At 40.1% G+C, this 14,596-nt stretch overlaps 1 protein-coding gene across 3 annotated transcripts in view; it reads left to right on the forward strand.

Annotated features, from left to right (window-relative positions):
• Positions 1-14,596, forward strand: part of LOC115169585 (guanylate kinase) — a 33,414-nt gene that overhangs the window by 10,127 nt on the left and 8,691 nt on the right. The window contains exon 1 of one of the 3 annotated variants that reach the window (XM_029725332.1): positions 12,579-12,697. The exons of the other annotated variants lie outside the window; for them this stretch is intronic. The gene's annotated coding sequence lies outside the window, so the exon portion shown is untranslated. Of the gene's footprint in view, positions 1-12,578; positions 12,698-14,596 lie in introns of those variants that run through there. 3 annotated transcript variants of the gene reach the window in all.

The raw sequence follows: 14,596 nt of genomic DNA on the forward strand, positions 1-14,596 counted from the left end.
TCACACTCAAAATTAAAGTGGAAAACCACACTACAGGCTGATCCAACTTTGATGTAATGTCCTTAAAACAAGTCAAAATGAGGCTCAGTAGTGTGTGTGGTCTCCACGTGCCTGTATGGCCTCCCTACAACGCCTGGGCATGCTCCTGATGAGGTGGCGGATGGTCTCCTGAGGGATCTCCTCCCACACCTGGACTAAAGCATCCGCCAACTCCTGGACAGTCTGTGGGGCAACGTGGCGTTGGTGGATGGAGCGAGACATGATGTCCCAGATGTGCTCAATTGGATTCAGGTCTGGGGAACGGGCGGGCCAGTCCATAGCATCAATGCCTTCCTCTTGCAGGAACTGCTGACACACTCCAGCCACATGAGGTCTAGCATTGTCTTGCATTAGGAGGAACCCAGGGCCAACCGCACCAGCATATGGTCTCACAAGGGGTCTGAAGATCTCATCTCGGTACCTAATGGCAGTCAGGCTACCTCTGGCGAGCACATGGAGGGCTGTGCGGCCCCCCAAAGAAATGCCACCCCACACCATGACTGACCCACCGCCAAACCAGTCATGCTGGAGGATGTTGCAGGCAGCAGAACGTTCTCCACGGCATCTCCAGACTCTGTCACGTCTGTCACGTGCTCAGTGTGAACCTGCTTTCATCTGTGAAGAGCACAGGGCGCCAGTGGCGAATTTGCCAATCTTGGTGTTCTCTGGCAAATGCCAAACGTCCTGCACGGTGTTGGGCTGTAAGCACAACCCCCACCTGCGGACGTCGGGCCCTCATACAACCCTCATGGAGTCTGTTTCTGACCGTTTGAGCAGACACATGCACATTTGTGACCTGCTGGAGGTCATTTTGCAGGGCTCTGGCAGTGCTCCTCCTGCTCCTCCTTGCACAAAGGCGGAGGTAGCGGTCCTGCTGCTGGGTTGTTGCCCTCCTACGGCCTCCTCCACGTCTCCTGATGTACTGGCCTGTCTCATGGTAGCGCCTCCATGCTCTGGACACTACGCTGACAGACACAGAAAACCTTCTTGCCACAGCTCGCATTGATGTGCCATCCTGGATGAGCTGCACTACCTGAGCCACTTGTGTGGGTTGTAGACTCCGTCTCATGCTACCACTAGAGTGAAAGCACCGCCAGCATTCAAAAGTGACCAAAACATCAGCCAGGAAGCATAGGAACTGAGAAGTGGTCTGTGGTTTCCACCTGCAGAACCACTCCTTTATTGGGGGTGTCTTGCTTATTGCCTATAATTTCCACCTGTTGTCTATTCCATTTGCACAACAGCATGTGAAATTTATTGTCAATCAGTGTTGCTTCCTAAGTGGACAGTTTGATTTCACAGAAGTGTGATTGACTTGGAGTTACTTTGTGTTGTTTAAGTGTTCCCTTTATTTTTTTGAGCAGTAATATATATATATATGAGAGATATCACAGTGGCTTGTTGTGAAAGTATTCACCCCCTTGGCATTTTTCCTATTTTGTTGCCTTACAACCTGGAAATAAAATAGATTTTGGGGGGGTTGTATCATTTGATTTACACAACATGCCTACCACTTTGACGATGCAAAATGTTTTTCTTGTGAAACAAACAAGAGAACAAAAAAACAGAACTACTTCAATACTTTGTAGAGCCACCTTTTGCAGCAATTAGCTGCAAGTCTCTTGGGCTATGTCTCTATAAGCCCGTCACATCTAGCCACTGGGATTTTTGCCCATTCTTCAAGGCACAGCTGCTCTAGCTCCTTGAAGTTGGATGGGTTCTGCTGGTGTACAGCAATTTTAAGTCATATCACAGATTCTCAAATGGATTGAGGTCTGGGCTTTGACTAGGCCATTCCAAGACCTTTAAATGTTTCCCCTTAAACCACTCAAGTGTTGCTTTAGCAGTATGCTTAGGATCATTGTCCTACTGGAAGGTGAACCTCCATCCCAGTCACAAAATCTCTGGAAGACAAACAGGTTTCCCTCAAGAATTTCCCTGTATTTAGCACCATCCGTCATTCCTTCAATTCTGACCGGTTTCCCAGTCCCTGCCGATGGAAAAACATCCCCACAGCATGATGCTGCCACCACCATGCTTCACTGTGGGGATGGCTTTGAGAGGTGTTGGGTTTGCGCCAGACATAGCGTTTTCCTTGATGGCCAAAAAGCTCAATTTTAGTCTCATCTGACCAGAAGACGTTCTTCCATATGTTTTGAGGAGTCTCCCACATGCCTTCCGTAAAGCTCAGCTCTGTGGAGTGTATGGCTTAAAGTGGTCCTATGGACAGATACTCCAATCTCTGCTGTGTAGCTTTGCAGCTCCTTCAGGGTTATCTTTGGTCTCTTTGTTGCCTCTGATTAATGCACTCCTTGCCTGGTCCATGAGTTTTGGTAGGCGGCCTTCTCTTGGCAGGTTTCTTGTGGTGCCATATTCTTTCCATTTTTTTTTTTTTATGATGGATTTAATGGTCCTCCGTGGGATGTTCAAAGTTTTTATAACCCAACCCTGAGCTCATGTGACACTTAGATTGCACACAGGTAGACTTTATTTAACTAATTGTGACTTCTGAAGGTAACTGGTTGCACCAGATCTAATTTAGGGGCTTCATAGCTGTGTGTGTGTGTGTGTGTGTGTGTGTGTGTATGCACGCATCACTTTTCTGTTTATTGTTTTTAAATGTTTTCAACAAGTTTTTTTTTTTTGTTCCCCCCCCCCCCCCCCCCGATTTGGACTATTTTGTGTATGTCCATTACATGAACAGTCCATTTCAATTACAGGTTGTAATGCAACAAAATAGGAAAAACACCAAGGGGGATGAATACTTTTGCAAGGCACTGTATACACACACTACCGGGCAAAAGTTTTAGAACACCTACTCATTCAAGGTTTTTCTTTATTTACTTTTTCCTACATTGTAGAATAATAGAAGACATCAAAACTATGAAATAACACACAAGGAATCATGTAGTGATCAAAAAAGTAACAATTCTAAATATTTTATAATCTTCAAAGTAGCCACCCTTTGCCTTGATGACAGCTTTGCACACTCTTGGCATTCGCTCAAGCAGCTTCACTCTGCGGTCCAGCTCATCCCAAACCATCTCAATTGGGTTGAGGTTGGGTGATTGTAGAGGCCAGGTTATCTGATACAGCACTCCTCCACTCTCCTTCTTGGTCAAATAGCCCTTACACAGGCTGGAGGTGTGTGGAATCATTTTCCTGTTGAGAAACAAAGTATAGTCCGACTAAGTGCAAACCAGATGGAATGGCGTATCGTTGCAGAATGCTGTGGTAGCCATGCTGATTAAGTGTGCCTTGAATTCTAAATAAATCGCAGACAGTGTCCCCAGCAAAGCACCATCACACCACCTCCATGCTTCACAGTGGGAACCACACATGTGGAGATCATCCGTTTTATCTATTCTGCATCTCACAAAGCCACGACTGTTTGAACCAAAAATCTCAAATTTGGACTCATCAGACCAAAGGATAGATTTCCACATGTCTAATGTCCATTTCTCGTGTTTCATGACCCAAGCAAGTCTGCTTCTTATTGGTGTCCTTTAGTAGTGGTTTCTTTGCAGCAATTCAACTATGAAGGACTGATTCACACAGTCTCCTCTGAACAGTTGTTGTTGAGGTGTCAGCAATTTCTGAGGCTGGTAACTCTAATGAACTTATTCCCTGCAGCAGAGTTAACTCTGGGTCTTCCTTTCCTGTGGCGGTCTACAGACAGTTTCATCATAGGGCTTGATGGTTTTTGCGACTGCACTTGAAGAAACTTTCAAAGTTCTTGACATTTTCTGGATTGACTGACCTCCATGTCTAAAGAAATGGACTGTTGTTTCTCTTTGCTTATTTGAGCTGTCCTTGCCATAATAGATCTTTCACCAAAAGACCTATCTTCTGTATACCACCCCTACCTTGTCACAAGAGAACTGAATGGCTCAAACGCATAAAGAAGGAAAGAAATTCCACAAATTAACTTTTCACAAGGCACACCTGTTAATTGAAATGCATTCCAGGTGATTACCTCATGAAGCTAATTGAGAGAATGCCAAGAGCTTGCAAAGGGGGGTGCTCAAGATGGTGGCATGAGAGGGTGTAACATTTCTAGCTGAGGAACAATTTTAGGGTTTTATCATAAAGTTTATAGTTTTAGACTGCAGTTGCAATTTGTTTTTTCACAAAAAAATGATATCTAACCATACAATGTAGCTATTTTGAATAATTTTATCATTAATCAAACCATTTGAAATATAGTTTATGATTTCCAACGAACAAGCTAGCTATGGAAAAGTTTCAGCATGAGTAGTTAGCCTGCTAACGTCTTCATAGCTAGTAGCATGGAATCAGGATATGACCAAACTGTTGCTGAGATGGATGTTGTAACTTCCAAGGAGAAAAGAGGCGTTGTTGAAACTCACTCATATGCTTGCAGTGTAAAAAAGGGGTGAATGTGATTCATACCCGAATACCCCAACCAAGGAGCAACTTCCAAAGAAGCTGAAAAGTGAACCATCAATGAGCCAGCAACAGGACAACATCGTCCGCATCCTCACGGCTAAAATCAAAGAGAGCGCAGATGACATCATGGATTTGGTGAAAAAGAACACTCAGTATCGTTAACCTGAAGAAATCAATTGATTTCAATTATGAGAAAGTAAAAACTGTGAAGCAGCACAACGCAACATTGAAAATTCAGGTTGCAAAGCAGGAGAAGGAACTCACTGAAATGGAGTCAAAGGTAAACGAGAATGACTGGTGTAGTTGGAGTTGGAATCTTCAAATTTATGGAATAGCATAAAAATCTGACGAGAACATCAAAGCAAGAGTGAAAGACAGGGCAATAGTCCCGGAGGAGGAGCGAAATGGTGTTGCAGGTTCTCTGGATGTAGTGCACTGCCTGGGTAGGCTGAGAAATGGGGAAAACAACCAGCCACCACGACCAGTGATCATGAGATTCATCTCCAAAAAAAAGCTCGGAATCGTCTGTGGCCGACGATTGAGAGAGCAAGGAAGGAAGGGAAAAGGGCATACTTTTCGGGAGCCAAGGCTTTTGTTAATGGGAGGAAAATTCACGTTGATGCCTAGCTTGTTGACTGCTGGATTTATCAAGTGAGTTGTGCAGGAGTTTTATTTGCATCTGATAAAACTTTATATTTCTTGAGGAAAGAGCATTGTTTGTGAGGCAAACTTTTTTTAATTTTTTTTTTTATATATATAAATAATTTAGGTCAACCACTTGCGTGGTGCAAAGGACTTTTTATTTGCAACTAGTAAGTACTTTTTTGTGAGAATCCGATTTAATGTGAACGTATACTTAAATGTAAATGTATACAAGTTTAATATCTTCATATAGTCACTGTGATAGTAAATGTTTTTTTCTATTAATGCCAGGGGAATCTGTAATATTTTGAAAAGGAAATCTTTATTTTTGTATTGTAAGAGTGCAGACTTTTATTTAATTCAATAAACTCATGCCTGTTCCACAGATACTGCGTTTTGGAAGTGTCAATGGGGGAATGATATTTGGTTTTCATTTGGTACTAATCAGTCAGCAGGTGTCGCTATTTTAAAAGGCGACTTTAAGGGTCATATTGAGTCATGAAGCAGATAATACAGGAAGATGGATTATACTATTGGTAGATGTCAACCACGTTCAATTCATTGTTGTAAATATTTATGCTTCCAATAAGTCAAGTAACTGTATTTTATTTAGAGACATTGAGAGGAAAATGAGTTCAATTGTCTAAATTTCCATCGGCCAAAGTAATATGGGGTGGAGATTTGAATACAGTATTACATGATAATCTAGATGGCCTCCTAAGGATAGACATATATTCCTTATCTCACAAACAGAATTGCTAAGGTTAGGTGTTCTAGATATTTGGAGACATAAGAACCCAGATAAATCTTTGATACTCCATGTAAACATAATCTTATCTATACAATCCCGTATTGATTTCTGGCTGATATCTGAAGATATGGCTGACAAGGTTGATAGTCTCGATGGAACCATCGATTTTTTTTTTTTTTTTTTATTTTTATTTTTTTTTTTTTTTTTTTTTATTTTTTTTTTTTTAACAGACCACAAAGGGATCTCAATCAAGATAAATATGCATGGTTTGTCAACAAGAAAAGTTAAAGGTTACTGGAAAATGAACAAGACTACTAGAGAATGAAGTATTTAAGAAGGAAGTAGCAGGAATTATTGATAAATACTGTAATTGTTCTTGTGTTATAAATACGTTTGGAAGTTACTGGGAGCTAATGAAATTTGATAAGGCTTTTGGCTATTTCAATGGGGAAAGAAATTGCTCGTGTCGAGAGAAAATATGAAATCATAAAGGGAATAATGGATTATACAAAAAAAACTGAACTATCTTCATTGCAAATGCAGTTAGACTGTATCTACAAGGAAAAGGCCCAGGGAGCCTTGACAAATGGATGGAAGGAGAGAAAAATACAAATTTTTTAATTTAGAAAAAAGGGCAGGCGAAAAGACTTGCATATGTGAATTAATGATTAATAATACTCCCAATGAAAATCCAAAAGAAATCTCAGCATGTTGCCCAGTTTTATCAGAATATGTATACATCAACCCAGCCAACTTCCAACATGGATCTTTTCTTAGACAATGTAGCAAACATTGCTAAGTAGATAGATAATGATTTCAGGGATTTTTGTGATGAGTTATCTGAAATTGAGATAAAAGACTATTAAAAGCCTTAAGGGCAATAGGTCCCCTGGAAATGATGATTTAATAAGCGAGTTTTAAAAAGCATTCAATGATAAACTGATTCTTGCTATGTTTCAAGAATCAATAGAAAAAGGGGAGTTACCCGCTTCCTTAAAGCAAGGTGTAATTACTTTGATTCCCAAACCGAATAAGGATACTCTTTATATAGACAACTGGAGACCCATTAGCCTGTTGAATAATGACGGGAAATGATTTGCCCTTGTATTTGCTAAGAGGTTGAAACAAGGCTTGCATCATAAAATTGATGAAGAACAATCTGGTTTTATGCATGGTCGACACATTAGTAATAACATCAGGTTGATCTTAGATATGATTGACTTTAATGACCCCATCCTTGATAGTTTTCTTAGGTTTGTTGATTTTTTTTTTTTATAAAGTTTTTGACACTGTATAACATGAGTTTATGTTCAAAGCAATATGTTTTTTGGGGTTTGGGGACTTTTTTGAAAGCAGTCCAAACTTTATATAGTGGTTGTACTAGCTCTGTAAAATTAGCTCACGGGACATCCCAAAGATTTGATATTGGCCGTGGTATTAGGCAGGGCTGCCCAATTAGTCCATTTTAAATTTTTATTGGTTACTCAAATTATGTCTCTTCATATCAAGAAAGGGAATTTTCAAGGTGTTTCAGCACTTGGCAATGAATTTAAACTATGTCAACTGGCTGATACCACCATATTTTTAAGAGACAGGAATGAGGTTTCTAAAGCAGTTTCGTGTATTGAAGACTTTTCCTTAGTTTCGGGTTTGAAAATTAATATCAGTTAGTCTCATTTCCACTCAAGGATTGTGTTTTACAGGAAGTATATGGTATCCCAATTAAAGATAAGTAACCTTATCTTGGAATTGTTATATGCAAGGATGAAAAACAAAGGAGTGAATTGAACTTTAACCCCATTATTGAGAAAACAAAGAAGAAATTGAATCTCTGGTTGATGAGCGATATTTCGTTATACGGGTTTTATTGTCCAAAGCTGAAGGGTTATCCAGATCGGTTTATGTCTCGTTATCACTTGACATACCCCCTAAAATTGTAAAGGACTTAGATAAGATTCTTGATAATTTTATTTGGAGGAACAAGCCTCACTATCTACGAAAATATATTCTCACTAATGCCTAAGAACAAGGAAGTCTTGAGGTTTTAGATTTCAATGCTCTAAATAATACTTTTAAAATAAAGCAGGCAATTTTAGCTTGGATGTTAGCATATAAACACAATTTCTCCCCACAAATACTTTATATGGAACAACAAAGATATACAACTTAAAACGAAGTCTCTTTTCTTTCATAACTGGTTTGAGAATAAAATTATTTTGGTTGGTCAGTTACTGAATGAGGATGGATATCTACTCTCATATGGGGAATTTCTTGATAAGTTTAAAATTCCAATAACCCCAAAATAATATGCACATTTTTTGATGTGATTCCAATTTCTCTGTGGTTGATATAAGTAACATAGATTTACATGAAAATATATTCATTGGCAATATTAACATCAAAGATAAATGTAGTAATAAACAGATTAGGAATATTGTTTGTGATACTACAATTCCCTCAGCAAGATTATTTTGGTCAAATATCTATGGTGATATACAATGCATAGAAAATTGCTAACAAATATTGTATTAGTAACAAAGTAAAGGAAGTTTCATTTAAAATTTTACATAGAATTTATCCTGTGAAACATGTTTTGGAAAGATTGAAGCTGAATATTGACTATAACTGATTTCTGTGGAATGGAGAAGGAGACCATTTTGCATTTGTTTTTTGCCTGTATTTATAGTATAATTTTTTGGGGATTGACAAAGAATTTCATTACAAAAAAATAGTACCGGTTGTACTATTTAATGGTTTTGTTATGATTTGTTTCAGAAATTCTGACATTGATAAAGATGTAGTATATTTAATTCAACTGCTAATAAAACTTGATACATTTCATATTCACAAATGCAAATGGTCTAATTCAAAACCAAACTTTTTTCACTTTATAAATGACTTTAAACAATATGGCACTACTTTAACAAAAAGGCAATTAAAACTTGTATTATTAATGAATATGATTTGTTTGTTTTAGGATTCCTGGCTATGTAAATAGTTTATGTATGCTTGTTTGCATGTTTTTGATATTTGTTTATTTAAAAAAAAAGAGCCTGCAAAGGGTTGCGTCTTTTTAGTGTATCAAATATAAAATACATTGATTTGTTTAACACTTTAAAAAATATTTATTTTATTTTTTTACATATTGTTGTCTAATAGTTTGTCTTCTATTATTCTACAATGTAGAAAATATAAAAAATAAAGATACCCTGGAATGAGTAGGTGTCAATTTTTTGACTGATACTGTGTTTATATATGCATGTACACTACCGTTAAAGTTTGGGGTCACTTAGAAAAGCAATTTATTTTTTTTGTCCATTTTAAAATAACTTCAAATTGATCAGAAATGCAGTGTAGACAAGAGAATCTCTCTGGTTGTAATTCCGATAGTGTCCACAAGATGACAGCAGTGTGCGTGAAAAGTTTCAGTTGGATAACTTAGTATGACTGATCCTCAAGACTTTTAGTGTGAAGTCCCCAGGTACATTTGGGCAAATTGTGAAGGAGACATTCGCATTCATATTCCATTTTTCTGGAAGAATATCGTCAAATCTGTTTACTTGGACTTTGATTCAGCTTTCCAAGTATTAGTAGCCATATTATAAGTTTAACATTTGTAAAACAACCAGTTTTCATAACTCTGAATATCCTTATTATTTTTGTCCAAACTGAAATGGCATGCTGTCGTACAAGGTTAGAAGCTACTTTTTACGACATATACATGTTTTCCGGATACTCCCGTAAAGCCCAGCTCATTGGCTATTTAGCTAGCTTTGTTTGACCCCGATTGGTGCTGATTTGACAAAGATACAGTTGTTCAAGTGATGGCCGCCCGCGTCATCGGTGTGCCATGAAGGCGTCGCTCTCTGACCAAATATGGTGTTCTATAGGATATACTACACCCCTAATGATATAGTGAAGTCTTGTTACCTTCTAGGATCTCAGCGGAATAGATACGAATGTGATTTGACTCGTTGAAACAACGTTTAGGGTGAGATTTTCACATTCCTTTCTTTGCAAATTGAACGAGTGGAAATAAAAAATCGATCGTGCATGCTATATGGACCTTTTTTTAGGATATGAAAAATGATTTTATCAAACAAAACGACACTTCATGTTATCTTTGGGACCCTTTTGGATGATAAATCAGAGCAAGATTTCCGAATGTAAGTACACATTTGACCTTCAGAGGTGAATTTATCAAACCTATCGCGGTGAAAAAAAGTGTTTTGTTGTTAGGAGCTCTCAATAGCATGGTATTTTTTTGCAGTACTAGCTACTGTAAATTGGACAGTGCAGTTATATTAACAAGAATTTAAGCTTTCAGACGATATAAGACACTTATATGTACCGACATTTTGTTGTTTCTCTAAAATCTGCCATCTTGACATAATGCGCTGCATGATTTACATTTGTTCCGTTGACGGGACGCCGATCCTTAAGAAGAATCACCACCATAGTCCCTGTGCCCAAGAACACTAAGGTAACCTGCCTAAAATGACTACCGATCCGTAGCACTGACGTCTGTAGCCATGAAGTGCTTTGAAAGGCTGGTCATGGCTCACATCAACACCATTATCCCAGAAACCCTAGACCCACTCAAATTTGCATACCGCCCCAACAGATCCACAGATGATGCAATCTCTATTGCACTCCACACTGCCCTTTCCCACCTGGACAAAAGGAACACCTATGTGAGAATGCTGTTCATGACTACAGCTCAGCGTTCAACACCATAGTGCCCTCAAAGCTCATCAATAAGCTAAGGATCCTGGGACTAAACGCCTCCCTCTGCAACTGGACTTCCTTGCGGGTGCCCCCAGGTGGTAATGGTAGGTAACAACACATCCGATAAGCTGATCCTCAACACAGGGGCCCCTCAGGGGTGTGTGCTCAGTCCCCTCCTGTACTCCATGTTCACTCATGACTGCATGGCCAGGCACGACTCCAACACCAAGTTTGCTGATGACACAACAGTGGTTGCCTGATCAATGACAAGACAGCCTATAGGGAGGAGGTCAGAGACCTGGCCGTGTGGTGCCAGGACAACAACATTTCCCTCAACTTGATCAAGACAAAGGAGATGATTGTGAACTATAGGAAAAGGTGGACCGAGCACGCCCCAATTCTCATCGACGGAGCAGGTTGAGCGCTTCAAGTTCCTCAGTGTCCACATCACCAACAAACTAACATGGTCCAAGCACACCTAGATAGTTGTGAAGAGAGCACGATAAAACATATTCCCACTCAGGTGACTGAAAAGATTTGGCATGGATCCTCATCCTCAAAAGGTTCTAAAGCTGCACCATTGAGAGCATCCTGACTGGTTGAAACACTGCCTGGTATGGCAACTGCTCGGCCTTCGACCGCAAGGCACTACATAGGGTAGTGTGTAGGGCCCAGTACATCACTGGGGCCAAGCTTTCTGCCATCCAGGACCTCTACACCAGGTGGTGTCAGAGGAAAGCCCTAAAAATTGTCACACTCCAGTCACCCAAGTCATAGACTGTTCTCTCCGTTACCACACGGCAAGTGGTACCGGAGCGCCAAGTCAAATGGCCACCCAGATAATTTGCATTGCCCCCCACACTGCTGCTACTCTATCTATGCATAGTCACTTTAATAACTCTACCTACATGTACATATTACCTCGACTAACCGGTGACCCCGCACATTGACTTTGTACCGGTACCCCCGTATATAGTCTCGCTATTGTTATTTTACTGCTGCTATTTAATTACTTGTTCCTTTTATTTCTTATTCGTATTTTTTTAAACTGCATTGTTGGTTAGGGGCTTGTAAGTAAGCATTTCACTAAGGTCTACACCTGTTGTATTCGGCGCATGTGACTAATACAATTTTGATTTGATAGAGCTCAAGAGTTCCTCTGTGGAGATGGGAGAACCTTCCAGAGGGACAACCACCTCTGCAGCACTCCATCAATCAGGCCTTTATGGTGGCCAGACGGAAGCCACTTCTCAGTAAAAGGCACATGACAGCCCGCTTGGAGTTGATGAAACCAAGATTGAACTCTTTGGCCTGAATGCCAAGCGTCACGTCTGGAGTTAACCTGGCACCATCCCTACGGTGAAGCATGGTGGTGGTATCATGCTGTGGGGGATGTTTTTCAGCGGCAGGGACTAGAACCCGATCGAACATCTCTGGAGACCTGAAAATAGTTGTGGAGCGATGCTCCCCATCCAACCTGACAAAGCTTGAGAGGATCTGCAGAGAAGAATGGGAGAAACTCCCCAAATACAGGTGTGCCAGGCTTGTAGCGTCAGCCCCAAGAAGACCTGAGGCTGTAATCGCTGCCAAAGGCGCTTCAACAAAGTACTGAGTAAAGGGTCTGAATACTTATGTAAATGTGATATTCCAATTTTTTTTATTTTATATACATTTGCAAAAATGTCTAAACCTGTTTTCACTTTGTTATTGTGTGTAGATTGAGGGGGAAAACAAATGTAATCCATTTTAGAATATGGCTTTATTGTAACAAAATGTGGGAAAAGTCAAAGGGTCTGAATACTTTCTGAATGCACTCATATAATGGCCGAGGGTCATCTGTTTGACACCCCTGGCCTACAGACAACCTAGGGATTGCCTTCTTTCAGGTATGTCACAAACGGATGGCCAAGGTTTAAACTGTGTACTGAGAGGTGATTGGAGAGATCAACGATTTGGTTTCACTGTTTGCGCGTGCGTTCATACAGTCTGCTACCACAAACACCACCTTGACTGGTCCCAGGCTTCAGCATATAATCGTGCTGCTCAATTCATTTTCCTATTCCGTCCTCACACATCCTGCTGCTCACCCAGCTCCCTCACTCACAAGTCTACTGACGGTGACCAAAGGTAAGGAGGAAGAGCGACTTTAGCCAATATGGCTAACAACTAAATCGTTTTGCTTAATCTCAGTTTGAGACTAAACAGGCAGTCATGAGGTAGAGATTAGAGTAATTGTGCCATCGAAACCGCTGTGAAAATATATTTTCCATAACTAAAACATTTTTTGGTATTTTCAGCTGTTTGAATCTGGTGTACAAAACCGAAAGTAAAATATGCAAACACTAACCTTTAAGAACGGGAAGCATAGAAATTAGGGTTGGGCTGAGTACTCGGACAAAATTAGTATCATAACTGATATGGAGAATTTTCCGAATAAGATTTTGGCACTTGTGTTTTTTATTTTTTATTTAACTGTGATCGGAAAACTATTTTCAGCTGCCAGCAATTTCTCGCTCTCACTCAAACAGTGCAAAGAGCTGCGTGCTCTGAACAACTATTGGCTAGTTCTTCTGTCTGTAAAGAAACGGGCGGGTTATCGATGAAGCCTGCTGCAACGATTGGATTAGAACATGCTGCTTTCAATTCCCAATACGGACACGCGCAGCTGTTTCACTCGTCTCAGGGCACAAGTTTTATCTTCTCCAAATATCGTGTTCGATCCGTAGCTAGGCATTGTTCAATTTTAGTTATTTCCAGACGACTTTGCTGAGGCCATATGGTTGTTTTTGTCTGTCTACGACGTCTGTCGTTATGTCGTGATCAAAGCCCATGCTTGCTATTATTATTATTATTTATTATTATTTATTCTCGCATAGGCATGTTTACCGAGCGACATATCATTCAGAGAAACAAAAACAAGGTTGAATCATGACATCAGTGATCTTCAGGTCAGAGCTCTAGAAAGAGGCCTGGGTAACCGACAGAGTTGGATGACCGTTCAAAATATATTTTCCCAGTTCTTGTTTTTTTCCGACTTTCCAGTTGTCTTGAACTCACTGAAGTCTGAGATTTCCGAGTTTCCAGTTTTGAACTGTGCAGAAGTCATTCTGGATTGACATCATGGCCAATATTCAACCTTTTATGTGCTCAATTAATGTTTATCCTTTTATGCTTGGGAAATTACCTTTAAACTCAGACTTGGACCACACACTCACTCCACTGAATAGCAGGCTAGTGATTGGTTTGCAACGCTTGCAGTTAACCACTGATTCCTTCCAAACCAACTTGTTGTGTAATGTTTATGGCCGACGAGCACAATACGTTTTATCTATAGTTTCTCTTCATATGACAAGGATTTGCCAGTAGATTGTTGACTTGATTCATGATGACTGCTAGCTAAGATTTTGAAAGTGTGTTGCCCAATCAAAGCTGCGGTAGATATAACGTGATTTGATGGCATTTTTATCTGTGGACAATGACCTTGAGCCTTCTTGGATGGGCACTTCTAATGTAACTCTATGGCAGCACCCAAAGGCTTGATTTCCGAGCTCTTCCTGTAGATTTTGCGGTGACGTAGTGTCCCCATGAGGGACAGAACACTGAGCCAATCACGGCACTAGATCACGGCTCCGTATTATCCGCTGGCTGCCGCAGCACCACAGAAAGCACTGAGCTAGGCTGAAACACCTGCATTTTGCAGCTGCCTTTAAAAGGAGAACAATGACCATGTTTGTATGCGTTTTATTAATTTAAAGATAAAAATATATATATGTGTATTAATGCCAAAATAACATGCCAAACGGGCAACAAATAAATATATACAATTATAAAACGGGTGACCAATGTTTAAATGGCCCTAACAAAATTATTATAATTTTTTTAGCTTTAACAGGTGGTGTTCAAACAGGTGGGGCTCTAACCCACCAGCCCTGCATGATGGGTCGCCACTGAAAATGACAAATGTATATTGTTTATCTTGATTTACAAGTGTCAGGAGAGAAATGTTGCGCTAGCAAATGAAACAAT

The sequence above is a fragment of the Salmo trutta genome, chromosome 31, assembly GCF_901001165.1.
Source record: "Salmo trutta chromosome 31, fSalTru1.1, whole genome shotgun sequence".
Taxonomy (NCBI): domain Eukaryota; kingdom Metazoa; phylum Chordata; class Actinopteri; order Salmoniformes; family Salmonidae; genus Salmo; species Salmo trutta.